General features: G+C 46.1%; 1 protein-coding gene across 2 annotated transcripts in view; it reads left to right on the top strand.

The window, feature by feature from the left end:
• Window positions 1–14,513, top strand: part of MSH5 (mutS homolog 5) — a 402,336-nt gene that overhangs the window by 194,480 nt on the left and 193,343 nt on the right. The gene's annotated exons all lie outside the window — the stretch shown is intronic.

Raw genomic sequence — 14,513 nt, 5'->3', positions numbered from 1 at the left:
GGTGCCAAGGGCTCTGCCGGTTCCGATCAGGAACGCTGCGGTGGGTGAACCTTTTTTTTTTTGCTCCTGCATCCCCTGCCGCCAGGCTGCTGCAGTGGCTGGCGTTCGAGTCAATCCCCTCCAACGGTGCCCATCTGTGCCCCAGGTCTGTTTAGTGTCCAGTTCACTTTTCATCCCACCTGCCTTCTAGGCTGATTTCATTCTAATGTGTTATACTCGCGTTTACTGGCAGCAATGGCAGATTGGAATGCATTTTTTTTTTTAAACTTGAGGATGCCGCAATACAATGGTATTTTTCATTAAATGGATGGATTATTTTGTCACAAATAAACTCTGGCTCTGTGAGCTCGGAATGACTTTAATTCATCGTGTCTTGTTGCTATGACTGCGTAGTGACTTTCATACAGAATAATATGAGAGTGAATGCACATTTTGTTAAAATCGACTGTGAGCCAGTGTCCTCCCCTGTCACCATCAATAGGGAGGGCTATGTACTATCATTTTGTGACCAACTTTTACCTCGGCTCCCTCCTCACATGAACATGGCTAAATACACTGCAGACTGTAGCCATATGTTGCATTGGGTCAGGAACAAAGCCTGCAAATGACAATTGCTGCTTCTGTGGCCGGGTCCTACGCAGTGTTTGGTCTAATTTCTTACCCATGTGTTGAGGAGATCTGAGTTTTATGACATTGGGAGGGTGTCATGAAGTGGAGAAGGAGGTTGTGATTGGTACTTCAAGCCACCGGATCAGTGCAGCTAACTGTTTCCAGGCCCTTAAGCACTCGATGCTGAGGTTTGTGTTGGTGTCAAGGGTTGTAGAGATGGCCTGAAACCCGTTTGTTAGGGCGTAACCACCTCTGGACCCTACAGCTGTTGTCTCCTGGAAAGTTATTGGGGTGTCTTGGTGTTGAATCCAAAGGTTTCATGGCGCTGTGCTTCTGCCCATTCAGACTCATATATTCACAGTGAAGTACTTGCTCCCTGTTGACCTCGGGGGCAGTAACTGGTCGTGGCACCGTTATTTTTTTAACTGACCTGGTCAAACTGACAGTGTTATCTCCTACACACATTTTCTTTTTTTTTCCGGGGATGAATGTTATCACCATTCCTGTGCAAGGTGCTGTGCCCCAGGACTTTCCATCCAGCTATTGTATAAAGGGGTTCACGATTCTGGTCATGACGATAGGTTGCCATTACGTGCGACCGATATAGATCATTGCCTACGTTCTCTGGAGTGATGATGGTTGAAATGTGTTTGCAGTGAGTGGCCGGATGATTTCGATTTGGCTTGCGAGATTACCAGCATTGATGCTTACTTTGGAAGGGCGAATGTTATTTTGTGTGCTTTTGGTTATTCTGATGTCTTGTCTGCATATCAGTTCTGATGTTGATGCGGGTTACTGGGTGGATTGTGGCTGCTTTTGGACGGTGTGGGATGCTGGGATGTGTTTTGGGCGCTGGAATTACCAGTTGGGTGTTCTTCAAGTCTTACCAGGTGATACATCAACCCAGTGTGCTCGATCAGCTGAACTGAATGGTTTATGCGCATGTTTGCTCGGGATGGGTTTATTACTTTCAGATTACTGGGGCACGTTCACGATAATGCATTGAGGATGTCATGTCAGGATCTTCTGGGGGAGTGCTGCATGTAGCATGGTATGTGCTGCTGGTCGGGGGACTGCAGGGTGGTAATATGTGGCTGTTGAGTGTCCTTATTGTGTCTGCCATGAGGGGCTTCACTGATGATTGTTGATAATTGGTTCGTGGGGCTTTTGCTTTGCATTTGGATTTCTCTGGGTTCCTTCAGTGGGAAATTGGAATATTTTTTGGGGGAGGGGCTTAGTGATGGTTGTGTTGGGCGGGGATTGGTTCCTTGTTTTTGTGGTGAAGGAGGATGCTTACCTTCTTGGGGTGTGGCTATGGCAGATAAGGATCTTAGTTATGGTAGGCATGTTTTTAATTGTGGTTTTGGTGTTTCAATTTTCAGATAGGGGAGATTTATTAGGGAGTTCAATTTATTTGGAGAGGTGTCCAGGATGTTGGAGTACCTGGAATGTGTATAGGAGTTTTTTCTGGTTTGCTGTTCTTGGTGTTTTGCATCTGTGTTTGGGGGGTTGGGTTAGGGTCCAGGGTCACATTCTCGGATCAGGACCTGTTGTCTAGGCTGGTTTGTGTGGGGGTGGACTTTCGGGGTTGGGAGATGGGGGATCAATTAAGGGTTATCTTGTGGAATGTGAATGGTCTGAACAACGTGCAGAAAAAAAGGAAAGTGATGTCCTATCTGAATGATTTGAAAGGAGATATTTATTTCCTTCAAGAGACTCATCTGCTTAAGGATGATTTGGATGGTTTGCGTAGAGGGGTTGGGTTGGGAGAGTATACGGTTCTTCTCATGATTCAAGGTCTAGGGGTGTGGTGATTTTGATAAGAAAGCATGCCCCAATTAAGGTTCTTAGGACAATATGTGACAAGGGTGGGACGATGGTTGCTATTTTGGCGAACATTCAGGGCAAGGTGGTTACTTTCTGCAATATTTATGCGCCAACTTTGGATGATGGTTCTTTCTTCAGGGAGGTTGCGCAATCACTTCAGAATCTGGAGTCTAGTAACATTGTCTTGAGGGGAGATTTTAACACGGCCATTGACATTTCTCTTGCCAGGAGCAATAATAGATTCTGTAGGAGGACTGCTTTGCAATCTCAGGCTCTAGTGGATTTGATGGAGGAACATGATCTGCAGGACAGCTGGAGGATGGACAATCCGTTGGTGAAGGAATACAGTTTCTATTCTGGGGCGCATGCAACTTATTCGAGAATCGATATGTTGTTGGTGTCAGGGGGTATGTTACAGAGTTATAAGGCGAGTAATATCGGTAATATTGTGCTGACTGATCACGCACATGTGGTTCTTGATTTGAAATGGGATTTTATTGTGGACAGACAATTTACATGGAGACTAAATCCTTTGTTGTTGGATAATGTTGAGGAGATGGACAAACTTTCTACAGAAATAGATTATTTTGTGGAGGAAAATTGTAATGGAGAAGTGAGTTGGGCGTGGTTTGGGAGGCATTTAAATGTACTGTACGAGGCAGGTTTATTAATTTGACGAGAGGCTTGAAAAAGAAATGGGACAATTCGCAGTTGGAATTAGAGAGTAAAATAAATGATTTATCACGGAATCTGATGATGGATCCTTCACAGTTGTTTTTACTTCCGGAATTAAACCGATTGAAAAGGGAATTGACTGCGTTGATTTCTGATAGAGTGGAGAAAAGGTATTTTCAACAAAAGTGCACTTATTTTGAACGAGGTGAGAGGTGTGATCGTTGGCTAGCTTACAGAATGAGAGTGAGGGAGTCTGAGCACTCAATTTCATCGATTAGAGTCTCTGATGAATTGACTACTTTTGATCCAGTGAGGATAAATGAGGTGTTTCTGAAGTTTTATATGAATTTGTATAAGAATGAGACTCATATTGACGTGACTAATGGAGATTTTTTGGGGACTATTTCAGTCCCGAAAATTTCTGAGGAGGAATCAACATTGTTGGAAGAACCTATAACTGTGGATGAGGTCAAGAATGCAATTTCTAAATTAAATGTTGGCAGGTCTCCAGGTCCTGATGGGCTGCCAGTGGAGTTTTATAGGTGGTTGCCTGATGCCGCATTGGTGTTGTTAACAGATATGTATAAGACCTCTAAGGCTCGGGGGTTACTTCCGGTTACGACTAGGCATGCCACGATTTCAGTCTTTCTGAAGAGAGACAGGGATGAAATGTTGGCGTCCAGTTACAGCCCTATTAGTTTGATTAATGTGGACAACAAGATTCTAGCCAAGGTTCTGGCGTTAAGGTTAGAAAATCTTCTTCCGGTGCTGATCGATCAGAATCAGTCTGGTTTTGTGAAGGGTAGGACGACGTCCAGTAACATGAGGAATCTACTGTGCATCATCGTTAAAGCATCAGAGCTATCAGAAGACTCGGCTATCCTCTCTTTGGATGCCGAAAAGGCGTTCGATAGAGTCAACTGGCAATTTATGTTTAGTGTCCTGGAAAGAATGGGTTTTGGTAATCATTTTTGTTCCTGGGTAAGACTGCTGTATACCAAGCCCACGGCAGATGTTAAAACCAATGGTCAGCGGTCTCAATTTTTTGAATTGGAACGTGGCACGAGACAAGGTTGCCCGTTGTCTCCTCTCTTATTTGTGCTTAGTATTGAACCTTTGGCCATTACACTGAGAGCTGAGGATAGTCTGCAAGATATTGATTGTTGGGGTTTCAAACAAAAAGTTTGGCTATATGCTGATGATTTGCTATTGGTCCTTAAGAATCTTGCTGAATCACTGCCTGTACTTATGAATGTTCTGGAAGTCTTTAATCAGTGCTCTGGATACAAGATAAATTGGGCAAAATCGGAAGTTCTGCCCCTTGTCCCATTATGTGACAAACGTTTGGTTACTGGGTTGGGCTTCAAGTGGTGCGCTGAGAAATTGATGTACTTGGGGGTTTGGATTTTACCTGCGGTTGTTGACTTTATGAGAGTGTACATGGATGTGGTGTGCGCTACTTTCAAATCGGATCTGGATAGATGGTTCTTGTTGCATCTTTCACTTTGGGGGAAAGTGAATGCTTTCAAAATGGTGTCAACTCCCAGAGTGTACTATGGTATGGTCCCGTTGGGATTGAGAAAAATTATTGGAGGGAGCTGGATAGACTCATGCAGGGTTTCTTGTGGGATCATAAGCCTCCTCGCCTGAGGATTAGTAAACTGCAGTTGCCCTTGTCTAAAGGTGGGCTGGGAGTGCCAGACTTCAGGGCATATCATCTGGCTTTCATGTCCCATACATTATTTGCCTGTCTTAATTCAGGTGGTGGGGATTGGCTTGGTGCAGAGTCTAGCCATGTGAGTCCATTGTCACCTAGGGCTCTGCTGAGTCAGCCATGCAGAAGGAGGTTGGAGAATCCGTTGACTAGGAGTTTACGGACTTCCTGGTTGGCCTTGAATGAATGTTTGAGTTTCAATGCGTTGAGGGACCCGAGTGCTTCACTTTGGCTGAATCCAAATGTTACTCATAAAGGGAAAGTTTTGTTCTGGCATGATTGGTTAGATATCCCTACTTTTTGTCTGGCGGATTATCGGAAGATCAGGAAAGCGTTGGGTGACGTAAACCTGGCGAAGGGAATTGATTTGAATTTGCTTGGTTGGAACCCGGGGACGAGTGGTTGTGGCCTTGTCAGCTATGTGTATAAACAAATTGTGTTTAACTTTAAGGTAAATGATGCTGTGAGACTGGATTGGAGCTGGAGGATTGTGGAGGACATTGAGGAGGATCATTGGTCTCGAATTTGTGAGAATGTGAAATTGTGTTCTCTGAGTCTGGTTGAGAGATCGCGACAGATCAAAATATTGCATAGAACGTATTGGATGCCTGAGAGAATGATGGAGAGGGGAATGACTGATGATTCTGACTGTTGGGCATGTGTTCATGAGGTGGGCACCTTTGAACATATGCTGTGGGAGTGTTCTAGGGTGAAGGGTATGTGGTTCGAGTTTGAACAGATTTGTGAGAAGGTTCTCGGTGAGCGAATTCACATGGATTTTAAGACCATTGTGCTGGGAAGCACTGATGATTTGGAGGAATTGAGTATGTCCCAGAGAAAGTGGATTTTTCGGGGTGCAATGGTGGGAAAGAAATTGATATTGAGACATTGGAAGACTTCAACTCCCGTTACCAGTGGAATGTGGGTTGATGAGATGCATAATTTGGCGGATATCGAAAGAGTTTTGTATCTCAGGGAAAAGAAAATCGCTTTATTCAACAAGGTTTGGGGTAAATTTCTTTTATTGTATTAGGCCGGATATTGAATGTACTGTGACTCTGTGGGGAGGAGGGGTTCTATATAGTTGGGTATTCATTTAATTGATTTTGTATTTGTATAAAAAAAACATTCCTGCTTCATGGGCTACCTTCCAAGATCATTTCTGACCAAGGACCCCAGTACATATCCCGGTTCTGGAAACAGGTATGTCAAATACTGGGAATCCAATGTGCCTTGTCTTCGGGTTATCACCCACAGACCAATGGAGCCACTGAACGAGTAAACCAAACCCTGGAACAGTTTCTTTGTTGCTTTTCCACCAAGGTCCAGGATGATTGGTCACTCTTAATATCTGTGGCCGAATTCGCATACAACAATTCGGATCATTCAGCTATCAAAACCAGTCCTTTCTTCTGTAGTCAAGGATTTCATCCTTCAGTCCTACCGTCCATTCTTCCACACCCTACCACAGTTCCTGCGGTTGATTCCTGGATTGAAACACTAATTAATGTGCACAAAGAAGCTAAGGAACACCTGGAAAAGGCCTGAAGAGATGTTAAACATTATGCGGACTCCAAAAGAAGACCTGGGCCTTCCTATTCAATAAGCAATAAAGTCTGGTTATCCTCGAAACTCCTTCCCCGTCACCTATGACCAAATAAATTGGCTCCCAGGTATTACGGGCCTTTTTCTATAAAACAAATCGTCAATCCAGTGGCCTTTCGACTCCATCTACCAGAATCATGGAAAAGAATCCATCCAGTCTTCCACACCTCTCTGTTAAAACCATATGTTCACTCCTCTCAAACTGCTCCAAGATCTATCCTAGTGATTGTCAATGACCAACTCGAATATGAGGTCTCCAGAATCTGCGACTCCAGGTACCGACGTGGTCAATTACAATATTTGGTTGAGTGGAAAGGTTATCCTCCCAGTGAGCGCACCTTGGAACCCGTGTCAAACATGAATGCCCCCAGGCTGATTCGAAGATACCATCTTATCCATCAAGGCAAACCCGGAGGAGCTGGGCTTCAGAGGATGCATACTGTCATGAACCGTCACCTACGTCCCTTCTGGACTTTGTGGTCCCTGACCCATAGGGGATTGAATGCAGTAATCCTTCCAACATGGCCGCCTGATATGGAACGCTGCTTGCCAGTCCTTGCGCTCCACGCTCTACGTTCTACTAAACAGACACGCCCCCGCGGCTCTGCGCATCTCAACGCTACCGCTTGCTATAGTTGGATGTGTGTTGCCGAAGTTCGCTCTGGGCTTTCTTCTGAATCCTATTTCCTGGTTCCTTAAATCCCCCTTCCTTCCTTCTTTTCCTCAATTCCTACCTCCGAACTTCCTGGATTTTTTCCCACGCTCTGGTCACAGCGTTCCGTATCTCCGAGCTTGGATATTGTGCCTTCCTGGTCTCCGTCCTGGACATCTGAATGTATCCTGAAGTTGGATTGTCATCCTCACGCTGGAATCCGAAGACCAGCACACAGGTTTATACAAATTCCAGACCGTGCGAAAGAAGTCACCAAAGAAGGTCTCAAACAAACAACAAAAACAGGTGAGAAGCGAAGAGACTTGTGACACACCTCACACACTGTGAAAATATCCACCCAGTATTGTTGCTAAATGAGGATGTGAAACTCCTTTCTAAGATATTTGCAAACAAGCTGTAAAGGGGCAGTCATCAGCTATTGGAACGCTCTGACTGGATTTACTAAGAATATGTGTGAATGTGCCATACAAGGCATTGTGGAAATAATGATGACCGCTAGCAGACGACTGGCACCCACATCACTGGTCTCTTAGACTCTGCAGAAGCCTTCCAAGGGGTCAGTTGGGCTTATTTAGAATCCACTCTTGAGCGATTTGGCCTGGGGGAAAACTTCATACATTTGTTTAGATGCTTGTATAATGGAGCAGCTGCCAGGACATGGCGGAATGGGGTTGTAACTGCAAGATTTCTATTGGAGACAGGCAACCTGCTTTCTCCGATACTGTCTGATATTGCATTTGGCTGCTGGTGACCTATATCAGGTAGGAGGCCTCTGTACAGGACATAAAGAGCCTCATCAGAAGGTGGGCTATTCTGTACAAAAGTGCCACTTTTTTGGCAGTAACAGATGTACCACCACATTTAACGCACCAACAAATGATATCTTTGGCCTCGAATTGGAGGGTGTTCTTCCAGCAAGTTGCTGGAAGTAAAGCGTCAAAGGCAAAAAATGTCAGATTTACTGCAGTGGAATTACCTCTCACTATAAGTATGTCGATTTCCCCTTTTCAGACCTATGAACTCCAATGATAGGGAATTACACCACCTTTACCCCGCTCATAAGCCTTCAGTAAATCCGTGGGGACAGAGTGGTGTTGATGGTAAATTAGTTTGGTGGGAATTCTGTGAAAATACCACAAGACTACTGTCAGACTCATATGAGGCCCAAAGATTGGTGCCAAGGTATTCAAGACTGTCCCTTGCTGATAATATGGTGCTTTACATGACTGACCGGGAGGGCAGTTTGACTCCACTAATGAAATTCATGTGGGTTTCAAGGAATGGCTGCCCTTTAAATTGACTGTAGTAAGTGATTCCTTGATACTGTGTGACAAATTGAATCTTATCTTTTGGGCCAAAATGAAAGCTGTCAAAATGTGCTTACTTCCGAAGGTCCTTTAGGTTTTATTTTTCGTTTTTATTGGGCATTTGTAAGGTGCTTATACATCACAAAATTGTGTTTAAAAGCGCCCACAGGGTAAAGGGAAGGGAACAATGGAAGGGAAGACAATGATGAGCAAAATACAAAAGCGGTCCTACTAGGCCTTGTGAACATTCAGAGCGTGCAAGTGCAAGGAGAGAGAAGGGACAGGGGAGTGGGTAAGTGCTAGAGGTTCCACAGACAGGGGAAAATGCAAGAGAGCCAGTTGGAAGGCAACAGGTAAGTGCCAGGTAGTGACCACTCAGTGGAAGAGGGGTCCCCAGCCAATACAATAAGTGCAGGCCTGTGAGACATCACAGCCAGTTAGTGCCCAAAGACAAGTGCAGGGGGAGGGTGGATGCTGCGGGTGATTTGACAGAAGGCCAGGACCCAGAGGGACACATTAGGGTCCAGGCCACCAATCACAGTGACAGTGAGGGTTTAGCACAGGAGGGAGAGAGGAAAGGAGGAGGAGAAGAGGAAGGTCTAGAGGTGCTTTCGGAACTTGAGGAGATATGGCTCAAGATGGAGAGAAAGGGGGAGGCTGTTCCAGAGGAGGGAGCCAGCTGACAAGCAGAGAGTTGGAGCTAGAAGATCAGAGGGATCGGGAAGGAGAGTATTTGGTGAGAGCAAGTTGTAGCTAGCGTGGTCACCGGCCCCAGACAGCCTTATGGATGATGCAGAGGTATTTCAATGTGATCCTTGAAGCAACCTGGAGCCAGTGGAGAGATTTTAGGGCTAGAGAGATACATTCCCTGGGCTTGAGGACAAGGATACGTCTTGCAGCCCTATTCTGGATTAGCTCGCCGGCGGCGGAGAGAAGAAGGAGGCTGATTGAGGAAGAGGCTGTTACAATAGTCCAGCCTGGAGTACCAGAGCTCTGGAGACATTAAGCTTCTGGGGAAAAGTGAGGAGAGGGAGGGCCTCTGAGGAGGTAGGATTGGAAATGGGCCTTCTTGGCAAGATGTGAGAAATGAAAGAGAGAGAGGAGTCGAAGATAACTCCCAGGTTTCTGGTTTCAGAGGAAGGGAAGGAGGCAGAGCCCATAGAGAGTGGCCAGAGTGAAGGGAGAAAAGGGGGAACAGGAGTGCCGATAGGAACAATCTCACTCTTGCTGGCATTGAGACGGAGATCATTGGAGGTGCACCAAGACTGGATGGTGGACAGGCAATCAGGAATGACAGAGAAATTTGGATGAGATGCAAAGGGTAGTTTGACGAAGAGTTGTGTGCCATCTGCATACACTGGAAGTGCGTGGAGAAAATGGAGATAAGGTGAGCAAGATGGGAGAGATAGATGTTAAAGAGCCAAGGTGAAAGGATAGAGCCCAAGGAACTCCACAGGTGGAGGTAGAAATGGGTGAGGAGAAATAACCCAGGATAACCTGGGAAGGACGGTCACTGAGAAAAGAGGTCAGCTAGTCCAGTGCCCACTCTGAGATACCAAGGGGATCAAAGAGCCGCTTTATATGATGATGGAGTGGTTGACCTTGTCAAAAGCAGAGGAGAGATTGACTAGAATGAGAACGGCGGGTGAGTTGGAGTCAAGAGATGCAAGCATTTCTTCACGGGTGTTAAGGAGAGCAGTTTCTGTGCCTCAGGATGCTCGGAATCCAGATTGATGGTTGTGCAGGCAACCAGCAAGCTGTGTATGCTGGGACAGTTGGTGGAAGACCAACTTCTCCAGAACCTTCGCAAAGGAAGGGAGTGATAGAGATGGGACGGTAGTAAGCCAGACGGTGTCCAGTCATTTTTTCGAATAGAAAAGTGTCATGGGTACTGGCCTTGCGACTGTTTCAGTCTCTCTCCGGGCACTTAGAGGAACCCAGCATGGGTGGTTGGGGGTTAAAAAGGCCAGGATCTGGCATAACGGCTAGATTAGCAGGGCACACTCCCTCAGTACCTCGTAGTACTTAGCCTCCCCAACATGGCGCCCCTTTTGAGGACAAGGCACTGCACACTGTGCTTTCCAGCCTTTGGGCGTGATTGGCTATTTAAGCCACACCCAAAAACAGATCCGTGCTTTGTGTGAAAAACTGTTCATACGCTCACCTCGGCTTCAGCAGCTCTCGCCCTTCAGCAACGTTTTCAGCGTTCCGGAATCCCTGCATATCGGTGTCCATTTTACCTGATCCTGTTTGGAACCTCCTCTTCAGTCCAGCTTCAGTACTTCACGGCGCGCACTTGTGGTCCACGTACCCGGCTACTAGAACTTTATCACGTCGGGTCTCAGCTTGTCTCCGGACCCATTCTGCGATACTGCTCTGGCACGCCAGTGTTTGCAGCGCACTCCGTCTTCAGCAGCATCTGCGGGAAGAAACACAAAACAGTGAGTACGATCAAGCAATGCAAACAATCCAGTGGTATAACTGGGACACTTACCTGCAGTCCGAGACCAGTAAAGCAACTGGAACACTTTTGCATTTTGGAATCCCGAGTTATACGAGGACTCATGACATTATCTGAACTCGTAACCTGCACACCCTGTGGAGTAACAGGGACCTAGAACCCATAACCTGCGTTGTCCGGTCAAATGGTCGAAAATAAAAGATCGAATGACCATTTGATCGAAAGTCAAATGGTGGGAAAAAAAATGGTCAAATTTTTTTATTTATTTATTTATTTATTTAGTTTTGTTTGGTAAAGAAAAAAAATATATAGACAACTGGGGGTTCGGGGGGAACCCTCCCCCCATAAAAAAAAAGTTCGACCATTTTTTCGACCATTTGACTCTCGATCAAATGGCATCCGATCATTTGGTTTTCGACCAAATGACCTGCAACCATAACCTGCATACCCTGTGGAGCAACGGGTACCTTGAACTCATAACCTGCATACCCTGTGGAGTAACAGGGTCCCTGAACTCATACCCTGCATCCCCTGTGGAGTAACGGGGTCCTTAGAACACGAACTGAACTCTGAACGAACTAAACTCTGAATGCAACCCTGTTGGGTCCATCCCAGGATAACACAGTACCTTCGCCAAGAGTGAGATTGGTTATCCCGGATACCCGCACAACCAACCAAGATTTTGCGCCCCTGCCTCAAAGCAGGACAGAGAGCGCGCTACTCCAACTCTAAAGGTGAGTCGAGAACCCTGAGTTAGGGCACACAGGTTCACGGGGGGAAGAGTGGGAGTCCCAGCTCACTAGAGAACACTGATGCTTTCTTTGTGTGCTTTAACAGGTCGACTAGTCTCAGTAGGGAGAAGGCCCAAGTGCAGAATAGACTCCAGAGTATTCATCGCTCCCGCCAGAGTATCAGGTGAGCGTGACAAAATGTTTCGAAAGGCAAACTTTTGAATCTTTTTTTTCGAAATACAAAAGCTTCGAATGACAATTTGATCGAAAAAAATTTGAAAGTTTGCTTTTCGAAACTTGGGTTAGGGTTAGGGTTGTGGCTTGGGTTAGGGGTGGGAGGGTGGTGTGGGGGTTGGGGGGTGTTAGGTGGAAACCCCCCCCAATATACACTAAAACCTTGCAATGTTGCATGGAGCTGTCCAGTGCTCAAATGACAGGACTGGACAGCTCCATGTAACGTTTCAAAGTAAAAAAAAAAGGCATTTAAATGCCAATATACACGAAACACTTTGAAGCGTTATATGGAGCTGTCCAGTCCTGTAATTTCAGCACTGGACAGCTCCATGTAACGTTTCAACGTTACAAACAAAAAGGCAGTGAAATGCTACTTTTAACATGTAAAAGTGCATTTCAGTTGAAACCAATCCATGACTATTGTCGATGGATTGGTTTCGAACGAAATGCACTTTCCTTGTTAAACATAGCATATCGTAGCTTTTGATTTCGAAACTTTTGTTTCGAAACTTTGGCTATTCGAATGTTTTGATGCTATTCGAATGTTTTGATTCGAACAAATGACTCTAAACCAAGCCGGACACAAGGGGTCAGCAGAAGGCTTTTGCAGGAGGGGGTGTACAAGGGAGTGCTTGAGGAAAGAGGGGAAAGACCCAGTGGCAAGAGAGTGATTACCGAAATCAGCGAGTGCAACGGCAAGGGAGCCAATGGTGTCCTTAATAGTTCTGGAAGAACAGGGGGAGACCTGTTTGGAGGAGACCTTCAGAGAGCGGTCAACTCTAGTGACCTCATCCGATGTGATAGGAGAGAAGGAGGAACAAGTGTGAGGGGGCGAGGGTGCAGGGTGAAGGAAGGAGGTGGGGGAAGAGAGAGAGAACTCAGAATGTCGAGTTTTAGCAGTGAAGTGGGTGGCCAGTGCAGTGCAGAGGGCCTGGGTGGGAAGAGCTGGAGAAGCGACTGCAGTTGGATTGGCTAGTTCCTTGCAGATATTAAAGAGTTTGGCCGTATTGTTAGAAGCTCCAGAGATGTGGGCCTGGATGTGAGCCCTCTTCTTGGAGTGAATGGAGAGAGGATATTGCCTTTGGAGAAGGCGACAGGCCAGTTTATCAGAGGACGAGCTTGAGGTCTGCCACTTCCGTTCAGCAGCTCTGCATTTGCGTCTCAGGGCTGCTAGATCAGAATCGTAGCAAATGTCACGCTTGGTGACAGGTTTCAGACCGATCCTCAAGACAGGGGCAAGAATATCAAGAGTGATAGTGATAGCGAGATGGAGATTGTTGAGAACAGAGTCAACAGTTGAGTCGGTAGGGAGAGGAGGGGGGGGAGATGAAAGTGGAAGCGAATGCAGCAACTGACACTCGTTTCTCCGGACGATGTCAGCAAACGAGGCTGGCAGATCTGGGGGAGAGGGCCGAGTGGTCCCATGTGGGAGGATAGGAGGGAGTTGTCAGACCAGGATAGAGGGGTGGAGAGAGGGGAAGAGAGCAAACGATCAGTATGGATGAAGGCATCAAGAGTGTGTCCAGCCGAGTGGGTAGGACCAGAGGGGAGAATAGAGAGGGAGAGAGGTGCAGAGGTCACGGAATAGAGTGGAGGACATAATTGTAGAATCAATGTGGATGTTAAAGTCACCCAGAAGGAGGAGTTTAGAGGTGGAAGTCAGGAGAAAGCAGAAATAGGCCCATTCTGAAAGAAAAGAGGAGATAGGGCCCGGGGGCCTATAGATAGTGACAATGGTCAGAGAGGAGGTAGGAGAGATGCCAAGCTTGCAGACCAGGCTTTCAAAAGAGTAGTAGGGATGGTTGGGTATGAGGGAAGAAGGAACCCACTCAGGGAATATCAAGGCTACTCCACCGCCCGTCCGGTTGGGATGTGGCTTTGAGATGATCTTGTAGCCATCAGGGAGAAGGGAGTCAAAAGCAGTGACTGAGCTGGCATTGAACCACGTCTCGGTAAGAGCGAGGACATTGAGATCAAAGCCTTAAAGACTTAAATGTTCTCCTTTCTCCCCCAATATTGGGTCATAAAAGCTATCACATTGTATAGTAGTTAATCGAACAGTGCCACAGAAGAGGGTGTGAACTATGTCTCAGTTAAAAACATCAGGTCAAGCCGTCCGAGAAGCAATAGTGTTCACAATGCCATAGAGACTAGATGTGTCGCTTGTGCAGTGCAAGGCTACAGCAGTTAAAGTGGACTTCTGTAGAATGATCTTTCGGGAGGATTGAGGCCCAGTTACTAAAGTCATATGTTTACAATGTGTCCCCAATGCGTGATTCCAATTTCTGCTCAGGAATAGCAGAATAGAATGGATCATAGGTATTTTCTATTCCTCTTGAGCTGAGGGTTTATTTAGTTACAGCTCACCTAACATCAAGTAAGAGGGATTCTGTTCCTCTCGTTTACAGAGCTTTGATGACTAATAAAGGAAACAATCAGTGTACATAGTGTCTTTCCTGAGTCATATATGATTCAAGAGCCAATGGGATATTGAATTACCTGAAATATCTTTTGAAATGTGATCTGATATTACAGAAACAAAGTGCCACTTTCTGGGAGGGTCAGCACCCTTTAAAGGTGGGAACAGGTCCTCAGTGCTTTTTCTAAGTTTAAAAGCTCATCCCACAAATTGCTGGCTAGCCCTTGCAGACAACCGCTACGTATTGAATCAAGAGAC

This window comes from Ambystoma mexicanum, chromosome 13 (genome assembly GCF_040938575.1).
Source record: "Ambystoma mexicanum isolate Mex_15411 chromosome 13, UKY_AmexF1_1, whole genome shotgun sequence".
NCBI classification, from domain to species: Eukaryota; Metazoa; Chordata; class Amphibia; order Caudata; family Ambystomatidae; genus Ambystoma; species Ambystoma mexicanum.
The sequence above is the reverse complement of the archived record's forward strand: the minus strand, read 5'-3'. Positions and strand labels throughout refer to the sequence as shown.